Source organism: Zerene cesonia, chromosome 11, assembly GCF_012273895.1.
Source record: "Zerene cesonia ecotype Mississippi chromosome 11, Zerene_cesonia_1.1, whole genome shotgun sequence".
NCBI classification, from domain to species: domain Eukaryota; kingdom Metazoa; phylum Arthropoda; class Insecta; order Lepidoptera; family Pieridae; genus Zerene; species Zerene cesonia.
Genome location: NC_052112.1, coordinates 9,902,960 through 9,922,448, shown reverse-complemented (window position 1 = coordinate 9,922,448; position 19,489 = coordinate 9,902,960). Strand labels below are relative to the sequence as shown.

The following is a 19,489-nucleotide window of genomic DNA, read 5'->3' as shown; positions in this document are numbered from 1 at the left end:
GCGTAAGTCTGTATCCCGTAGGAATATCGGCATAAAAAGTTGTCTATGTGTTAATCCGTTGTCCAACTATCTACGTACGAAATTTCATTGCATTCGGTTCAGTAGTTTTTGCGTGAAAGAGTAACAAACACACACATTCTTACAAACTTTCGCGTTTATAATATTAGTAGGAGTAGGATAATAGGAAGTAGGATTAGTATCCTACTAAGTAGGAAGTAGGAACTTGGATAGGATAAAACATTAATGTTTTAATGCAAAACATGCATCGTAATAAAATCTACGTCACCTCGCAGCCGCCTCATAGGTATATTATCTCATTTGAGATTTAAACAAGTTGACAGTTCATTCATTTTCGTGGATTTTTCTGACCATTAACAAACTGACCCTCATCTTATCACGGGTCCCTCCCATTGTGCGATATAATACTTCGTTAGCATTAAGTTTTTTTTTTTCATTTTTCGACCTGTGTTATTTAATTGAACTAGCTTTCCTGTGACTTCTGTTGATTTCCCTTTTTTGTAATTAATTCCTATCCCCTATTTTAGTCACAAATAAAACGTAAAGAATGGAAATATGTGTATGATCACGCAATATCTAAGCGAGTGAAAATGGGGGGAGAAACTGGGTTTAATTAATTAATGTTCCAAATATTATGTATTGTCATTGTTGTCATAATATGAATATAAAATGCATAAATATAATATACACAGAGGATGAAAATAAAATATTTAAAAAGGATCCCAAAGGATCTTCCAATTCTTCGGCGCTACTAACAAGTTTTTAGAAGTAAAATCATGGGAGACTAGAGTTACTTTTTCTTTTATACTATTAATATTGATATCGATATATATCCCTACAGTATATATATAGATATATCGATGAAGGAGGAATTATGTTTATCTATTCCATAATGACTAATTATCTCGTTTCGACAAGCATACCAATACATGATTAATACAAAGGTTAATTAAAGCTTTTGATATGAAAAAAAAAAAACGAGTAGGTATCTGCGTAAAATTAGTATCAGTGAGAAATTAAATAGAAAAGTGACACAGATAATAACTATAATTCATTATTATATTATTAAGGCAGCAACCGACCAAACTGCTGGTGATGTGCGATTCTTTGAAATGGTGAAAAATGTAAAAGGTAATGGTTGACTACTTAAAGTGCTCTATTTGTTTTATTGTTATCTATCGAAATTTTAATTGATAAATAGGGCACAAGCTATTAAAAGTGATGCCCGGAGCATTTCTCAAGGTAAAATATTATTCCAAAGGTTACATTGAAGCGACTGTGACGACACCCAAAGATAAGTTGGCGGCAGAGATTTAAAAGCTTTTCGTACACTTAATGTAGATTTGTGAAGTGATTTTAAAAACATTTATTTTCGTGTACATTTTATAGCGCCTACCGAATGTTGGGATGAAACTTTAAAAGTATTTTGGACCGTTTGCTTCAAAACTCAAACTCGGTTCGGTTCTTTGAAAACCAATTTAAATCGTCAATTTATTAGACCATATTACAATTGTGTACTTCTGTCACTTATTTAAAAGGTTTCTACAAAGATAATTCGTGAAATAAATGTTTATTTATTTCCTTATCTTTTTGCGACATATAATATCGAATCGGCAATAACTTTTGTTTGAAGAACATAATATGTATCATGCTTTGATATCCTACTGCAGGCAATATGACCTTGGCGGTTTACGTGAAGTGAAATGAAATGAATTAATTTGTTAGGATTGTGATTTTACACTGTGTGGTTTTATATTGTGGGTGTATATATTCTAGTATGGTATAAACGTGTTAATCCACAAAAAAAATTTAAGAATAATTATTGAGATGAATATAAGCATTTTTATGTGGATTTCATACTGAGAATTGATATCATTCACAAGAAATCAAAATAATCAAGTATATAATTATTTTCAAAATTTTTGAAACAAATAAAGAATGTTTTTTTTGTTTTTAAACGTACATTAACTATATTATAATTTTTAGGACCTAGTTTTGTATTAGCATTATCTTAAAGAACATATTAATTAAATTAAAATATTAAAATATGCAGGGTCAAAGATAATTTGAAATATTGAGCCCAACCTAAAACGAAATAAATATGTGCATATTCTCAACAAGTCTTATCATTACATTCATTTATTTGTTTATTAACAATTGTATCCGTTATTTTAAATTTTTTGTCTAAAATTTAACTACCTATTCACATAATTTACATGCTCTATCTTCCACAATTCGCTAATAATTCCGTTACAAATTCCAATAAATACATTATTATATTCTACCTACATACTTAGCGTTATAAAGAAAGTACCAGTAATGAAATGTCTTAATTATGTATCAACCAATCATTAGTATTTATATTACCTCATACCAATCCTAAATCATTTTAATAATAAGAAATATTCATAAAATCCAACAAGGTATTCGGATAAAATAGTATCAGCAGCAGATAACAATCTAACCGAAAGAATAGAATTACATTCAAGCATTCCCGGCGAAAGGAAGACTGGTAGTTTCCGTTAATTAAATAAAATGAAAAAATCCTTTCTAAACAATAATAGCCGTCGACTCCGCAAACTTTCTAATTAAAATTTCACAAAGGCTTTCCTAGATAGGATCAAAAGGCCCTCACAAAAAGTCTACAAGCGATTTGAAAGGGCACTGTTAAACATACTTGCAATTTACTAAACGACATTTCTTCACTCACAATGCATAATTACCTTGCAAACATTTTGCTTCACTGAAGTATCCAACAACTAACATTTCAGGCACTAAATAACACTAAAATCACTGGCACTGGTTTTCGATTTAACAGTTATTTGCCTCGAAACCGTTGACGGTTGATGAGCGTCCGTTTTTACAAATTCATACGCGAAATTCAATTTCGGAATTAGCCGTTCGGGAGGCGTTGATACGACTGTCCCCGATGGAGGGTTGAGCGCGACTGAAGTCATAAACGTGTTACGTTACGGGATACGTAACATGAACCTAATTTCACTGTGGGGGTATAATGTTGGTGACTGAATTGCTCCCTTCGATGTTAATACCATTCCTTGATAAGAGATGGCGCTTTTCGCACTAATCGTAGCTTGTTGTGCATTTGAAATTATATCAAAGCGCAGATGTAGTGGCCAGATGTTAGTACTAATACGGCTTAATTAAATCACTTTTTATAAATTGACATAAATATAACCTATTAAAAGCTAACATCGAATATCTCTTTCATATTAACATACCTACTTACCTTACTTATAGTAAAATTGTATGCTATCTTCAATCTTCAAAATTTCGTTTTAAAACGAATCTTTGTTTTCTTGCTCACGTGAGGACTTTTATAAAGATTTCCATAGTGGTTTTTTCCTGTTGCAATTAAGAAAATTAGAAAATACAAGTTTATTTCAACTTTGCGCGTTTGACAGTTTTTAATTAGCCCCGCATGACGCAAATAATAGAAAATAAATAGGAATAGTGCAGTACCTAGTAGTATTCATTCGGAAATAGCCTAAAATAGGTTAAATACAGTTTAAAAAGTTATTTATGAGAAGAAAAAGCAGACCCTCAAACTTGTAATTGTATCGTAACTTACACCTTATTGTATTCAACAAAAAAAGCCTTCTTATTTTACCAATAACCGAAGCATTTTCACTTCCTTAAAGTTTTAAGTTAATTTCCTTACTCATTACTTTTTATCGCTACACTTTCAGTAATTATAAATAAAAATTAGACACCTTTTGTTGTTCAAACGATCTACTTTCCATGCAAATTGGGTTCATTTTTCACATTTTGTTCGGGAATTGCCTTCTCCGGTAGTATTTAAAGACTTTTGATCAGACCCTTTTGAGAATATTAGCTTATCCGGAGCGAAAAATATTAATTTATTACTTGGCTTAACCGGAACTGATTGGATAAAGGGTTCATGGTTTAAAGATTCCATTAAGATATTATTTATTTCATGTACCTTTATATTATTATTTATTTATTTAATTTTTAACAAAATTGACTAAAAAAACTTAACTATAACAATGGCTAAAAAAGAGTATAATTTATTGGACGGCCTTATCACTTAGAAGTGATCTCTTCCAGGCAACCCGGACAAAAGGTAACAAGCATAATGAAAGTATAGTATAATATTAATACCATAAATGCGAAAGTTTGTAAGGATGTGTATGTGTGTTTGTTACTCTTTCACGCAAAAACTGCTCAACCGATTGCAATGAAATTTGATATGTATATAGCTGGACAACTGGAATAACATATAGGCAACTTTTTATCCCGTTATTCCTACGGGATACGGACTTACGCGTGTGAAGCCGCGGGGCGCAGCTAGTATGTTTCACACATAAAACAATAAGTACAATAGTTTTTAATTCTGTATGCTTTTTTTAATGGTTATGAGTACGCGCGATTTGGTTCGTGATCGAATGTGAAATGAAATAATTATATTTTAATTCTGAAAAGACGCGTGTTGGCGTAGGATGCTCACAGCGCGCGGCTTGTGTAATTTCATCAAGACTAGCTCTGCCCCGCAGTTTCATTCACGTCGTACATGCTATAGTTGTAATAAATGGACTACTCGACGATAAAAAATCAGTTCTAAGCAGTATTTTCCGAGATTAGCGCTTGAAACACCAACTCTGCAGGTTTATATGGATATTTTTATTCTGCACTTTTTTATGTAATGCATAACAGAAAAGAAAAAAGACATTAAAAAACGTAAACGCAAAATTTTCGACTAAAATTATCCCTGTTATCATTTACTAGCGGCCCTCCCCGACTTCTTCCGTGGTACATATATAGCCTTCCTCAATAAATTGGCTATCTGACACTGAAAGAATTTTTCAAATCGGACCAGTAATTCCTGAGATTAGAGCGTTCAAAAAAACTAACAAACTCTACATCTTTATAATATTAGTATAGATTAATTTACTTATAAAAGGCTTTGTACATGAAACGCTTCGGGGCTGAAGTGTAAGAATTAATGTTGCCCTTTTCAGGGTAAAATATATGAAATTTCCATTTATTGATTTAGTCTCCGTCTTGTAAATGAACGCTGGGTATTAACATAAAATTCCTCCCTCTGGTTATTTTATTTAAGGAAATTGAACGTCAAATTTTATCACCCGATAGGTATCTGTTTGGGGATCACTTTTTGAGTTTATGACATGCACTGATTTACTGGAAAATGTATTAAATTAGTGAGAGAGTTTGAGTGATTTGTTTTTTTTTTTATTAAAAAATTTTTAGATCCTTTTTTCAGTTATTACTGAACAGGAATAATTTTAATTCTTAGTTTTATAGCATTGAAATGCTTCATAAATGAGAAATTTTTAAAGAATAGAACATTCTATATTAATTTCTAGTTTACGCTCGACGATGTTTGAATATTTATGTATTTAACAATTCTGTGTAACATACCAAATAAAAAAATGTCACAAATATACAAAATTATATAGAACATACTATAAAAACCTTTTTATCGTATTTCTTAGAAGGCAACACCAACAGCTGTTGCTAGCGTTTTTTTTTTTATTTTTTATGGCAGAGCAAGCAAAGGAGCAGGTGGGGCACCTGATGTTAAGTGGTCACCACTGCCCATAAACACTTGCAACACAAGAGGTGCTACAAGTGCTTTGCCGGCCTTTCAGGGACATATACGCTCTATTTAAAATATGCTTATGCTTCTATTTAAAATCAATATACATATTAGAGGTAGCTATCAAATTATATGAAGGTGTTCCATTGTGATCTCCCATGTGGCGTACAAATTTCAATAAAGTGTGACATAAACAAATTATATACATACTTATACATTTATGCGTTAGGTATAGATAAAGGCTTATAATTTATTATTAAGCACAAAAATAGCACGATTCTAGTGTCCATATATAAAATTGAATAGACAAATGTAATGTTTTTATTTCAGTCAGGTAATTATTTAAATATATATAATAAATAAATCCCTTTTTTCCTTAGTCACGCCATCACGTGTGAACGGCTGGACCGATTTTAAAAATTCTTTCACCATTAGAAAGCTGCAATTACAGTGAGTGACATAGGCTATATATGTATCACGCACGTACCATGCTTTCCGCCCACAACTTCAACCGTCGAGACAAAGGATAAGAGGACAGTTCTGGACAGACATGACTGTTCCGTACACCGTTCCTGTTCCCTTGGGATATCCGGGATATAAACTTATACGTCTGTTCTTAGGTCTCAGACTATCACTGTAGCAAAATTTAATCCAAACCTGTTATAATAATAAATTTCAAAGCCAAAATTATTACTGAAAATAGCCTAATTTCGAAGTAACTTATATGTATGTATGTTTTCCCCCATCAGAATCTATAGGTACTTACTTATCCATAGTTTGCCATAAACATAATCTACAAACTAATATTGATCAAAACTCATGTTTCCAACAAAGCGTCTATGCTGTGCATTGACTAGAGACGGTCACTAAGCATGGATTCGTTACAAATGGCGGGAACTTACGCCCACGTGACAGAAAATAGAAAACTATTGAAGATAAAGCGTCTATGGTGAGAGTGCGGACACCTACTTGCACTGGATAATGTTACTGCGATGCGACGATTAATTTTCGTTCTATCGTTCAATGGGAAGAACTAATGGATTCTTTTTCGTATTACTATTTTTAAAACTACTGTGGTCAGAGTAAAGTTTTGTGCAATTTACTGAACTCAAAATCGGATTTATCACACCAAAATCTTTGAAATCCGACCAGCCATTTTAAAGTTATAATTTGTGTAATAAGCTCAAATTTTTATGCAGAATTATATTTGTAAGAATAGAAATAGTTACTGTATATAATTAGTGTGGTTACGAGTTGTACTGTCCGGGTTGAATTTGTTGGTAAAATGGCATTAGTAATCGAGGAATAATGTGTCATTGTGTCTACATAGTTAAAAGCTTAGTTTTGCAATAAGTATCTTGCTTAACCTAACCCTCATAGGAGACCTGTGACCAAGCAGTGGGAACATACATATATGGGCTAATATATATCTAATATGTAATTATTTATAACAAACAGAGGTTTGATGGGCGAGGAAACACGAACAACCTAAACACCAGGTACCTATTATACACACGAAATAATTTCTTCGTTGAAATGAAATCCAGAGCAACGGGAGATAATTGAAGTTACTTTTACCCTTTGTCCCATTGAAGGCTAGAACAATCTCCGTGGAGTTACAGCGTAAATCAAAGTTCAACAATAAGATACAAGTCTAGTCGGGACAAAGCGGACGCGGGATCCTGTAGTGCTGTGGTGTGAGGTGTAAGCGTTGGTGATAGAAGAATGTTCTAGAAACGCTTTTCTAGTGGCCTTTGTAAACTGATTGTGGTTTTTGGATTATAATACGTCTTGCTTGTAATGTTGCTCCAACGCTTGAGCGTTTTTTATAAGCGAACTTTACATCCTATTAATATTATAAATGCGAAAGTTTGTAAGTATGGATGTATGGATGTTTGTTACTCTTTCACGTAAAAACTACTGAACCAATTGCAATGAAATTTGGTACGTAGACAGCTGGATAACTGGAATAACATATAGGCAACTTTTTATTACGATATTCCTACGGGATACGGACTTACGCGGGTGAAACCGCGGGGCATAGCTAGTTGGTGTATAATCTTGATAATTTTGCTTTTTATTGGCGTTTTCTTCAAATTTAATGAATAGCAAAATCAGTGTTTTTTGAAAGCCATCATTTTCATTTGTTAAGTCGGGTCGGAACTCCATGCGGATATTGCAATTCAGGCAAAGAAGGCTAAAGTAAAAAAGAGGCTGAAGAGGATAAAGAGAGACTATATATTAATGTTACAATGTAATATCTAGGGTATCACTACATAGCGTACAAGAAAGTCGCTTTCCGCGTCTGTATGTCTCACAACGGATTTTGATGAGGTTTTTTTTAATATATAGAGTAATTCAAGAGGAAGGTATATATGTATAATAACATCTATTAATCTACTCCAAATTTAATGTGTGCGAAGCCGCGGGCTAGGCAAGCTAGTGTGACTAAATTGAAGTGAGGTTTTAACAATGATATTATCATCATCATCAGGCCATATATGTTCCACTTAGTCATCCTTCCATGAGTGATCAGGCCGTAATCCAACACGCTGAATTGTTTTTTGGTTGTCAGATGTCATATGTCACATGACAAACTCGTAAATTATAAAATGCTTGACAATTTTCTAACCTGAAAATAAACTAACGGATATTTACTCTATTAAGTCTCTTAAACTTCAACTAAAACTCTTATATTAAGTTGTGAGGTAAATTTTAACAATACAGAATTTCATTGTGTTTATTTCTTTTTTAAACTCGTAATATTGCGTATCAATCCTATTAAAATATTATCGAATTATAATCATATTATATTATTATAAGAGTTGTCTTACTAAATACCATCTTTTACACATATGTATATATATTTTTAATATGTAAAATGCCATCAATATTATGCTCTGTAAAATAAACTACGAAATATTACAGCATCCACATCTGTGCTGATGATACTAAGCATAGTCTATTTCTAAATTATTTTCAACCGATTTCATTAAAAGGAGGATGTTGTAATTCAACTTAATTTTTCTGATTGTTGCTAGAGGTCTCTTGACTGGATCAATCGATTTTGATGACTCTTTCAATTGAAAGCTTTTGCCTTCCGTATGATCTTATTTAAATTTGGTGTTGTCCTCACAATTTGAAAGTGGTTTATAAGTATGTGGCACTCTGTCTCATATAGACTCTTAGATATAGGTACAAAAAGGTGAGATAAATAAAAACAGAGCGTATCCCAAAAAATACTCCATCATAACCTTTCGACCGTATGTCTCTATGCCAAAAAAATACATCACATTTTTTCACATGTACCATACACGCTTATATCCAAACAATTGCGACTGTCAAAGTACATTAGAACCTTCGGCACTGGTAATAAGACCCAAAATTCGTAGAGCAGTAACTATACTCCTGACAGACATTCCTTGGTAAGGTATTAGATAGATATATGAATAGTGAAAATGTATAATTATTTTAAGCTCAGACGTTTCCACAATACGGGATGTTAACATTGTGTTGAAGACGGGAGGTCCTGAGGAAATTATTTAGCGCTGAGTATAGAGCTAGTTACCACAGATTATAAACTGACAATTTAAATATGTTGGGATATTCAGAAGATTTAGGAGAGGTCAGGTTTAGAATAAAGTCAAGATAATTTATGACATTTGTAGAGGCGTAAAGTCGATTACAGACCTTACGCCTCTACAAATGGATTGCCGACTTTAAATTGGGAAGGGATTAAGAAAGGATTGGCGATAGGAATAAAGGAAAGGACTGGGAAGGGTAAGGAAAAGAATATGGGCCTCCGGCTCCCCCACTCACCGAACGAAACACAGCAGAATGCTATTTCACGCCATTCTTCTGTGGGAGTGTGGAACTTCCCCGGTGCGAGCTGACCCGATTCGTGCCGAAGCGTGCTCGACTACCACATACAAAAGTATCGAAGCAAATTATTATAATAACGTAATATACTTTGCCTTAGCCCCAGTTTAAGACAGAGCAACAATTAAACAGAGACTATCACGTAATATTAGCTGTCATCGTTTCTACCATACTGCACGGATTCAGTCTGTCTCAAAGCTTATCTACATTTAACACTATTGCGAGACTATTTCCTAATCTCTGTATCTGGACATAAATTGCTAGAGGGACATCTAATTTTTATTTTTTTTAGGCCCATTAGCAATTGTACATCGATACATTATCCTTAGATAATACAAAAAAAAAAATCTATATATATGCCATAATGTACAACCAATAAATGTTCTTATGTTATAATGGTATTCTTAATGGCTTATCTGACGACTTTAAGTTGAGTTATAAATTATTTTTATTATATATTATTACTCCAAATTAACAATGTTTTCTTTTTTGGTATAGTTAAAAGCGTGCTTTTAGTAAGATTATAAGAATATGATAAAAGCTCCTACAAGGAATAGATTAATAATGTTTCTTTTTGAGCTGTCTAAAGAAGGTCCAGATTGTTCTAGAAACATAAGCCTTAACTTTTATTATCATAATCTATAAGTCCTGCATAAGAATGAAGTCAAGTTTTTGTCACCTACATCAGCATAAAAATGAAACCAAATATGGTCAATAACACTGTTAGAAATAAGGAAATCGAATTGCACTGCATGTCTCAGAATCTCATCTAGTAAACATTTAGATCCATAGTTGTGTTTCACGAAGTCGCATACACTTCGATGCTTAATCTGTGTCACATTGAAGATATATTTTCAGTTGTATGGCGTTGGTATAAGATCGAAATTCCAACAAATCGCACCATACAATTGCAGCAAATGACGTAAATTTTCGACAAAACTATTTTGAACCGTATCACAAATAAAATACGATTGCTTTTCAATAAATATTATTCATTAAAGTTGTAGGGTAATTGGCATAGATTAAGACGCGATCAGACCATTAACGTCTATTTTAGATTTTGCACTTCAGTTTGCCTTTGAGCGCCTAATTTGTGGGATTAGAAGCAAATTGCTGTCAAAATTAAATGAAATTGAGTTCCGTGAGTTTACGGGTATCCGTTTTACTAGTTGTCGGTTATCTAATTTTAATATTATCTTATTATTTTACCGCTATAATTAAAGCAATAGGTTATTTTATTATAGGCACTAATTTTTATCCTATAAAAAGATGGAAAGCCTTGTGATTTACCAGCATAGTTTCCATTCCCGTAATGACTATATAAAACCTATATATATAAGAAAAAAAAAATAATAATAAGTAAACTGTCTTCGTACAAATACTCTTCCAAATCTGTTCTGTGGTTTAGGTATGAAGAAGAGACAGGTACACCGTTAGGCAGAGATACCTTTGCATCTACGATTATGAGCAGGGATGCTTATTTTGGGAGCTTCAAATTTCTTAGCTGTTTGACTTCAACAATAGTAATGTGGTTTTATGATAAAAACAAAAGCAGTGCAATATCCTTATAAGCCAAAGCCGAGAAGATAAAGTACGCTCAGTAATATGCTTATAAAAATTTAATTTACTTTCTCGGATAAAATTTACATTATGCAAATCAGATAGTCACTTGCAACAATGAAGAGAAAAGTTCCGTTTGAAAACATTATATATATAATTCAATTAATTGAAAATCCCTTAGGGGACGTTCATAAATTACGTGAGACATTCTTCACGATTTTTTGACCCCCCCTCTTCCTCTCAATTGCTTCACGTAATTTATGGACGTCCCCTTAGACCTACTTCAATAACGCATTTTAGCTGTATTGCATCTAACAAACAATATTTATATTAATCCAGCTTGAAACGTTACCCATAACATGTTTTATATCCTCTCAAATTTTCATGTCTTTTTGGTATTCAGTTAGTGATGATTTTGCATCACCAACTGAAAGCTGATCGTTTCCATTAGATAAAAAGATATATATATGCCTATATGTTAGTCCAGTTGTCCAGCTGTCTACGTACCAAATTTCATTGCAATCGGTTCAGCAGTTTTTGTGTGAAAGAGCAGCAAACACACACATCCTTACAACCTTTTTTACCCACAACATGTCTTATATCCTCTCAAATTTTCATGTCATTTTAGTTTTCAGTTAGTGATCATTTAGCATCACCAACTGAAAACTGATCGTTTATTTAGATTCAGTCTAAAAACCTAATTCCACCAACTCACAAATACAATTCAAACTTCACAGTCCCGAGTCAAGCTAACTAAAAGACAAATTAGATAGCACGGTTTGGACTCAGCGAGCTGTAATTTAGACGTGCTGCAGTTTGTCTTTTGAACTGATGTCTATTTCGATTTACATTAACTCCTCAGTTGGAAGAACTGTCCTGTGGATAGATATTTATTTCCTTGGAGCACCAATGAATTCTGTTTAAGGCAACAATTAGGCAATGCTGCCTACAGCTAAAGTTGATTGAAATTACGTTTAAGTTAATTACGTGCTTTTATTGCTGGTGTTCTAGGATCTAGAGAGTTCTGGAATAAGTCCATGGCGATTTTCTTAATAAAAAGCAGTGGTGGTTCAGTGGTGCGAACCTCGGACTTCAAAAATCGATAAGTCGGGGTTCAAGACCGGGCAAGCGAGCAGAAAATAATTGATTTTTCAATTTATCTGCACATGTGGATAACATCACCACTGCTTAAAACGGTGAAGGAAAACATCGTGAGGAAACTGGCATGTCCAAGAATCAAAAGTTCGACGACATGTGATATCTGCCAATCCGCACTTGCCAGCGTGGTGGATTATGGCCTAAACTCTCATAGGAGGCCTGTGTCCCAGCTGAGGGAACGTTTATGGGCTGATGATGATGGTGATGATTTTCTTAATTCTTAAAATTCGTCATGGACAGAATGTTAAGTCGTTTTCAATTTACATATTAAAGTGAATAATAATAATGTAATTGGTATTTAAATATCCTATTCTACTAATATTCTAATGCGAAAGTTTGTAAGGATGTGAGTATGTTTGTTCTTCTTTCACGCAAAAACTACTCAACCGATTGCAACGAAATTTGGTATGTAGATAACTGAACTACTGGAATAACACATAGGCAACTTTAAACTTTTGTTTCCTCTTTCATCCAACTTCAAAAATAGTGTAGGATCTCAATTCGACTGAATTTTATTGTGTTTGTTACAAGAGCAACAAACACACACACACATCATTACAAGTAATATTAGTAGGATATGTAGGAAGTAGGATTAGTAGGATAGGATAATAAATTTAGGGATTTTTTTTTAGTTAAATACTTACATATGCGGTAAACTAGTAACATTTAAGCTTAAGATAAGTTAATTCCTCCAATACATAGCATAAAACAAAGTCGCTTTCTCTGTCCCTACCCTATGTAAGTATTCTTAAATCTTAAAAACTACGCAACAGATTTTGATGGAGTTTTATTTAATAGATAGAGTGATTCAAAAGGAAGGTTTATATCTATACATCTATAACATCTATTATACTACACGGAATTTAACCCGTGCGAAGCCGCGGGCAAACGCTAGTAGAGGATAAAAGGCATATAAGAGCAGTTCCAAAGATAGTGTATTTTCCAAGGATGCATTAATTTTTCTCAAGCCATAAAGATAGAACTTCGCTGCGGAACTCCCGAAGGCACAGACTATCCAACACTGATAAATCATTTTACAAACTTTCATAGTGTAATACCAATCACACTCTGTCAGTTAGATGCTCTGTGCAATTTGAATATCAACTAAACTCAATTTTAACACAAGGGCATAAGGTTCAATTTGATTGCGCTTGAAAAGTTGCATTACAAGATGAATAGTTAATTTCAACTTTACTGTACGCTTACAGAGTTTTAAATCAATTGATCTGGTCTGATCTGGTGTTCAGTTTGTGAGTTATACATTTTCGTGCGACTTATAAATACTATAGATAAATTTTAAATATATTTTGATGAAAAAAATTCACCAACTAACATCCTCGCTAATCGCTCTTAAATAGAGATTTCTAAATAAATGTCATATATGCAACTGTACAAAAAATCTTCTAACTTATGAAATAGAAACTTTCTTATGTATACCTAAATTGCTTAAAGAATAATTTCTAATCTTACTAATTCAGGCTATAACCGAATTCAACATTATTAATTACAGGAATGAACCAAAATTTTTCGATTGTTAGGCGAAAACTTTCATTACGATTCACAATTAAAACATAAAAAATAACGCGCATTCACTCGAACTTTTCAATTCATTTAGACACAGTTCAACGCTCCTACCTAGACTTCGATTCATTCGCGAATTTTCGATCCAATTTGTTGATTAATAGTTTTTTTCTCGCTTCGTTACGATTCTGTGGATTATGCGGTTTTGGAGAGCAAAAATAACAACGTGTTATAAGCGGTTGTTGGACCATTTTCTTACTAGGATTTTATTAGATTAGGTCAAAATTAACAATGATTGTTATCATAACAATGTAAAAAAAACAACTAAAGCATACAGATGCCTCTAAGATATAAATATATCTTATTCAAAAACCATGCAATCCTATCCGGTTATCAATTTTTCAATGTTGCACGTTATTTTTTCAGATTTGCGCAGTTTGGTTTGTCATATTTGCTAAAGCCTGGAAAGACTATTTTGTCATATCAATTAGATCAAAGACAAAGAATCATTAATTGTGAAGCTAATTTACGATTATTCCGTGTGACAAAACCTATTTTAATAATTTTATACAAATAACAGGAGAAATTTGTGGCAATATCGGTTGAAATTCAAAAAACTACTACAGCTTATTCTTTTTTTGAAATATGTTTTTTTAATCATCTTAGTAATAAAAAAAAACAGAAGACCAAGTATTAATATAATTTTTACTTTTTAACACGCTTTTATTAACTTCACCTGTATGTTTGTTTGTTTGTATGTTTGTTTGTTTGTTTGTAACTGACTTCTTTGGGCGCGATTTTGACCCACTTTAAACGGCCAGATTTCGTTCAAACTTTGTAGATTTATTGAGGACCCATGACAATACACTAATTTGATAAAATTATTCCAGTTTTCAATTTGCAAAATATGATTTTTGTTAAAGCGTGTTTTATAGTTTTTTTAAACTATTATATTTTATTTGATGATTTTTTTATATTAAAGCAAATAATTTTATAAATAATGTTGTTGTTTAATCTGACACTTCCACGGATCTAGGAGTATAATCCATTAGTAACACTAAAACATCAAACTCATAATCAAACATTTATTCATTCAACTAGACTTCCTATAGGAGAAGTTTGGAATCGTCATATCACACAGTTATAATATTAATCAATTAAAATACCTACGTTAATAACCTATTTATTTTCATTTAAAAACACATTTTTTTTATTTTAGTTTTACATTTATTACATAGATGGCAGTAATACAACATGCAAACATATTGAATTTAATAGAGTGCCATCTAGAGGTTATTTGCCTCATTACTACAGTTTTGAGTTGCTGTTGGTGTATTACGCTTTCTAGAGTATAGATGGCGAAATAGTAACTTACATTACTTCTTGCGTGAATTGGTAAAAATACCCACCAAGTGCTTAGCACAAATGATCATGTCAAACATAAAAATATTTATTTGAACATTTTCATTAAATTTCAATTTCGTATTTTTGTGTGTAACCTAAACTTAACGTTTTCCCTTTTTCTTTTTGCTTTTCTTTAGGGCCTAATAGTATTTCGCGATCTCACCGCCGGATTCTGCCAATGTCCAGTTTTCAACAAATTATCAGCAATCAGACATTGTTCAGTAACTGAGCTTAAATAAATTATGTGTTATTTATAATTGTGAACAAAATAAACAAATAAATAAAAAACATACGTATGCATTGAGCTTAATTAATGGATCAGGTCCAGTAGATCACGCGTGATGCTGTGACCAAGTAAAAAAAAAATGAGGTTATCTTTTCAACTATATTGCTTTTTTTAGTTTTGCCTCAGAATATTCGACTGGATCAACCGATTTAGATCATTCTTTTCTTATTTAAATGATGGTGCCTCCTGTGCGGTCACATTTAAATATGGCCTAGTTCTGACTATTACTAGGCAATTCAGTTTTTTGTTAAACCAGTTTCTCTTAAATAAATACTTTTTAAAACACTATTAGAACTTCAATACGAATTATCACTAATTCATCACACTCACGCACACAAAAGAAACGCTCACAAATCTTCGAATAAACCTGAAGCCGAGTAAAAAAAGAGTCGCACCAACTACACAATTACTCGAACAACGAAACAGAAAGCCATCCATTCTGTTTTGAGAACTAAAATCCTGACTAATGTAATTGCCGAAGTTGCCAAAGTTGCCAAGTTTGTACGGTGTTGCTCGCAGCCTCGAACTTGCTTGTAATTGATGTATGATGACGGTACGCTTCTGATTTGGGAGCTGTGTAGGAGATTTACACTCGTTTATTGACAAGTCTGTTAGAAGCTCTTGCAAAACCACTACTAGTATTATAAACGCGAATTTTTGAAGGAGAGATTTCGTCAGTAATTATTAGTAAACATTATATCTTAGGTTCATTACGTGCTTTAGTTTTATTCGTCCAACAATCACCCAATATCAAAGCATTGTAAAATTTTAAACAAAATATTTGGAGAGGAAATATTTAAAAGCGCAAGGATTCATTTTAATATTTAATTATATATTTATAATTCATTTGAATGAAGCGATCTGTTGTATGTTTATTATTTTCTTACAATAGTCCAACCAATCGTCCATAAAACAACAATCTCATACAGATCGTGCACAAACTGATACTGCGACCTATCTTTTTACATTTAAAAGCATCCAATCTACACCCAACTCGCGCGGAATGTCGCCGAATTTCCAAAACATTTACGCTCCTCTTGCGTGGGTTTTTCCCAAATTGCCGCTAGTCACTGGAGGCCAGAAAATGCCCAAGTGCGCCGATTGAATTCCCAAAAAACCGCCAGCTTTTGCGACGTCATATTTTTCATCGAACCTCCCCGGAGAGTGTTTAGCGCCGAGGCCCGATCTTTGTTTTATTGCCTGCGAACTTCTGACAATATTGTCGGTTGATTGCTGTTATTAAATCCCCCGGACGATTTATTCATTGTATTTGGGCGTGGAAGTCGTTAAAGAACTGTAACTTTGCTTGATGACTGTTTACCACTGTGTATTAACTATACCAATACAAAAAGAATTATAGTTTATCAAAGAATTTTAAATATTCTTATATCATTCGCAAACAAAGCAACAAAGCTTCGCTATCTGTGAGCATTATAAGCAATATTTTATTTTAAAAAATACTGAAATTTTCAGCAATGTGAACCGACATCTCAGAAAATTTTATAAAATGCATGTAATTTTATAAAATTCACACGGGCAAGGCCGCGCGGGTCACTTGGCTGTTAAATAAAAATTAACCTGCACTTGACAAGCGTGGAAGGTTGAACTCACACACTATACAAAAAAGCATACATATAAACATTCAATATATACTTTCGAGACTATCTAATTGCTATGATAAACTCATTGAACTAGATAAATATAATAATATTTTCTCGTCTCAACGATTCCCAATACGAAAACAATTCTCCAAAATGTTTCTATTATTGCTACTCTTGAATGTCACGATTGGATAGCTATTTTTATCCCTAATAATTTTGGCTACATTATTATTGAGATAATTATCTAATACAGGCCACTTGTGCCGGCTTTACCCGGTTTGAACCCAAATAAAAAGCCTATATGCTAAAGCCTATGCCTACTCTTGAATAGTGTAGAAAAATCTGGGTCGGATCGGTATTTATAAAGATAACGAATTACAAACATAAAAACAAACATTACTCTTTTACATTCGGCCTTCGGCATCACTCATGTAATTGAGAGAAATTCTCATGAATGTGATGATTCACCGCGGTTAAAAGTAACCTATTTGACTCCAACCCTATTAACTATCTTCAGACAGAAAAAGCATTAAAAATTAGCTCAATTGCTAAGTAAAATAAAGAAAAACGTTCGTCTAAATGTTGCGAAACTTTCACGAAAGTAGCATACACATTGGTATGTAGAATATCATCAGTAATACATGCCATAACGACTACCAATAATCGGTGAATTTTAAAACCGCCAACACTTCATCAAGCGGTGTTAGCCGGCACACAGCACGCTGTCACATGCAGTAAGAGCGATTAGTTTCGGCGCGGTGTCGGGTATTGCTCAAATAATTGCAAACAATGGGCAGCCCCTGTAAATCATCATCATCCGAAGTGCTGTCATCAACGGAATTTGTTGGATGCGCACAGGTTACCTATGGCACAGATGGTATGGATATTCGTGTATATTAACGACATTTCACAGTAAGAATCCTATACTCCTAGTATTTTCTTTTGTTTTTCGCGAGTATTATGAATACCACCGTAATATAATGAATAAATCGCGTTTAAAATCCGTTATAAAGTTTTTAATTTCTAAATCCTATACTCCTAATCCCATACTGTCAATGTGCTAACTCTCATTTCACTTATTGAATAACCATAAAATAGCCACTTTATAATTATTTTAATTTTTAAGTTCTTTCTTTATTTCAATACCATTTTTCTATTTTTTAAATTAACTTGGATGAATAAATATTTTTATCCTCCTTTCTGTACTAATCTTTCAAACCATCATTCAAGTTTTATTTACTGTCATAGTCGACAAAGAAGCTAGTTGGAATGATGGTAGTAATATGATCGTTGCTAAGGGAATTGTTAAGAAAAAGAAAATAATGGACTCGGAAGGGTAAGGGAAAGTTTATGGACCTTCGGCTCCCCCATTCACCGAACGAAACACAGTAGCATGCTACTATTTCACGCCGATCTTCAGTAGGGTCGGGGTATCTTCCCCACTGCAAGCTAGCCCAATTCGCGTCAAAGCGTGCTCGACAAACTCAAACTCAAGCAGTTCTTTATTCAATAAAACTTCTTATAGACGTACTTTTTGATCGTCATGACATAGTTTTAATATTTATCACTAATTTCAACAGCAGTTTCCACAGGGAAGAGCGGGCAAAAGAGCAACTACAGAGTTTCTTGCCGGTTCTTTGTAGAAACTGCCTTCCGAACCGGTCGTAAATGTTATAACTGTGTAATGTATACAATAATATAAAATAATATGACGATTCATAAGTGCTTCTATAAGAAGTCTAGTTGAATGAATAAATGTTTGAGTTTAAGTTTGAGAAGTTTAAAAGTAAGTTAAGTAGTAAAGTAGAAAATCGGGTGTCTAATTTCGTATTAACTTGTTAAGTTATAGTTTTATCTTTGTTTAGTACCACGAGATGGCGCTGCTCGTGATTGAGTCGCGCTGGCGAAATGGTTTCGTAATTAAACATAACAAATCACGGTTATGATATATGCCTTGTGTAAACGTAAATAAATAGTTAAAATTAGTGTTGAGTGTTTGAGTGAATCCCGCGAAACTTCAAATTTATACAAGGTGCCGAAACTAGGATGGACTTTGGACTTTAGTAAATTGAAAGACTTAGAAAAAATCTGAAGATATTTTATTCTATAGACTTAGAGAAAATATCATATTTTATTATATGCACTTGTAAAATTTTCGATATCCTATTCTATGGACTTGGAAAAAATTTCATATTTTATTATATGGACTTGTAAAATTTTTGATATCTTATTCTATGAACTTAGAAAAATTTTTAAGAGAATTTATTCTATAGACTTAGAAAATTTTGAAGGAATTTTTTTGGAAGTTAATTTATAAAGACTGAATAATTGGAACTAAATTTATTTGATTGAAAATAAAATACCTATATTTCAAAATGGCTTCAAAAATAATAAAAAGTCAAGCTGATTTGTTGTTAAGATTGGAAAAAGCACAAATAAATTTTAAGAAGAGTCCAAAAATTAGAA

The 19,489-nt window shown here is 32.8% G+C and overlaps 1 protein-coding gene across 1 annotated transcript in view; it reads right to left on the bottom strand.

Annotated features, from left to right (window-relative positions):
- Positions 1 to 2,948, bottom strand: part of LOC119830379 (neuroligin-4, Y-linked-like) — a 61,854-nt gene extending 58,906 nt beyond the window's left edge. The window contains exon 1 of the mRNA XM_038353377.1: positions 2,742 to 2,948. The gene's annotated coding sequence lies outside the window, so the exon portion shown is untranslated. The remainder of the gene's footprint in view (positions 1 to 2,741) is intronic.
- Positions 2,949 to 19,489: the final 16,541 nt, after the last annotated feature.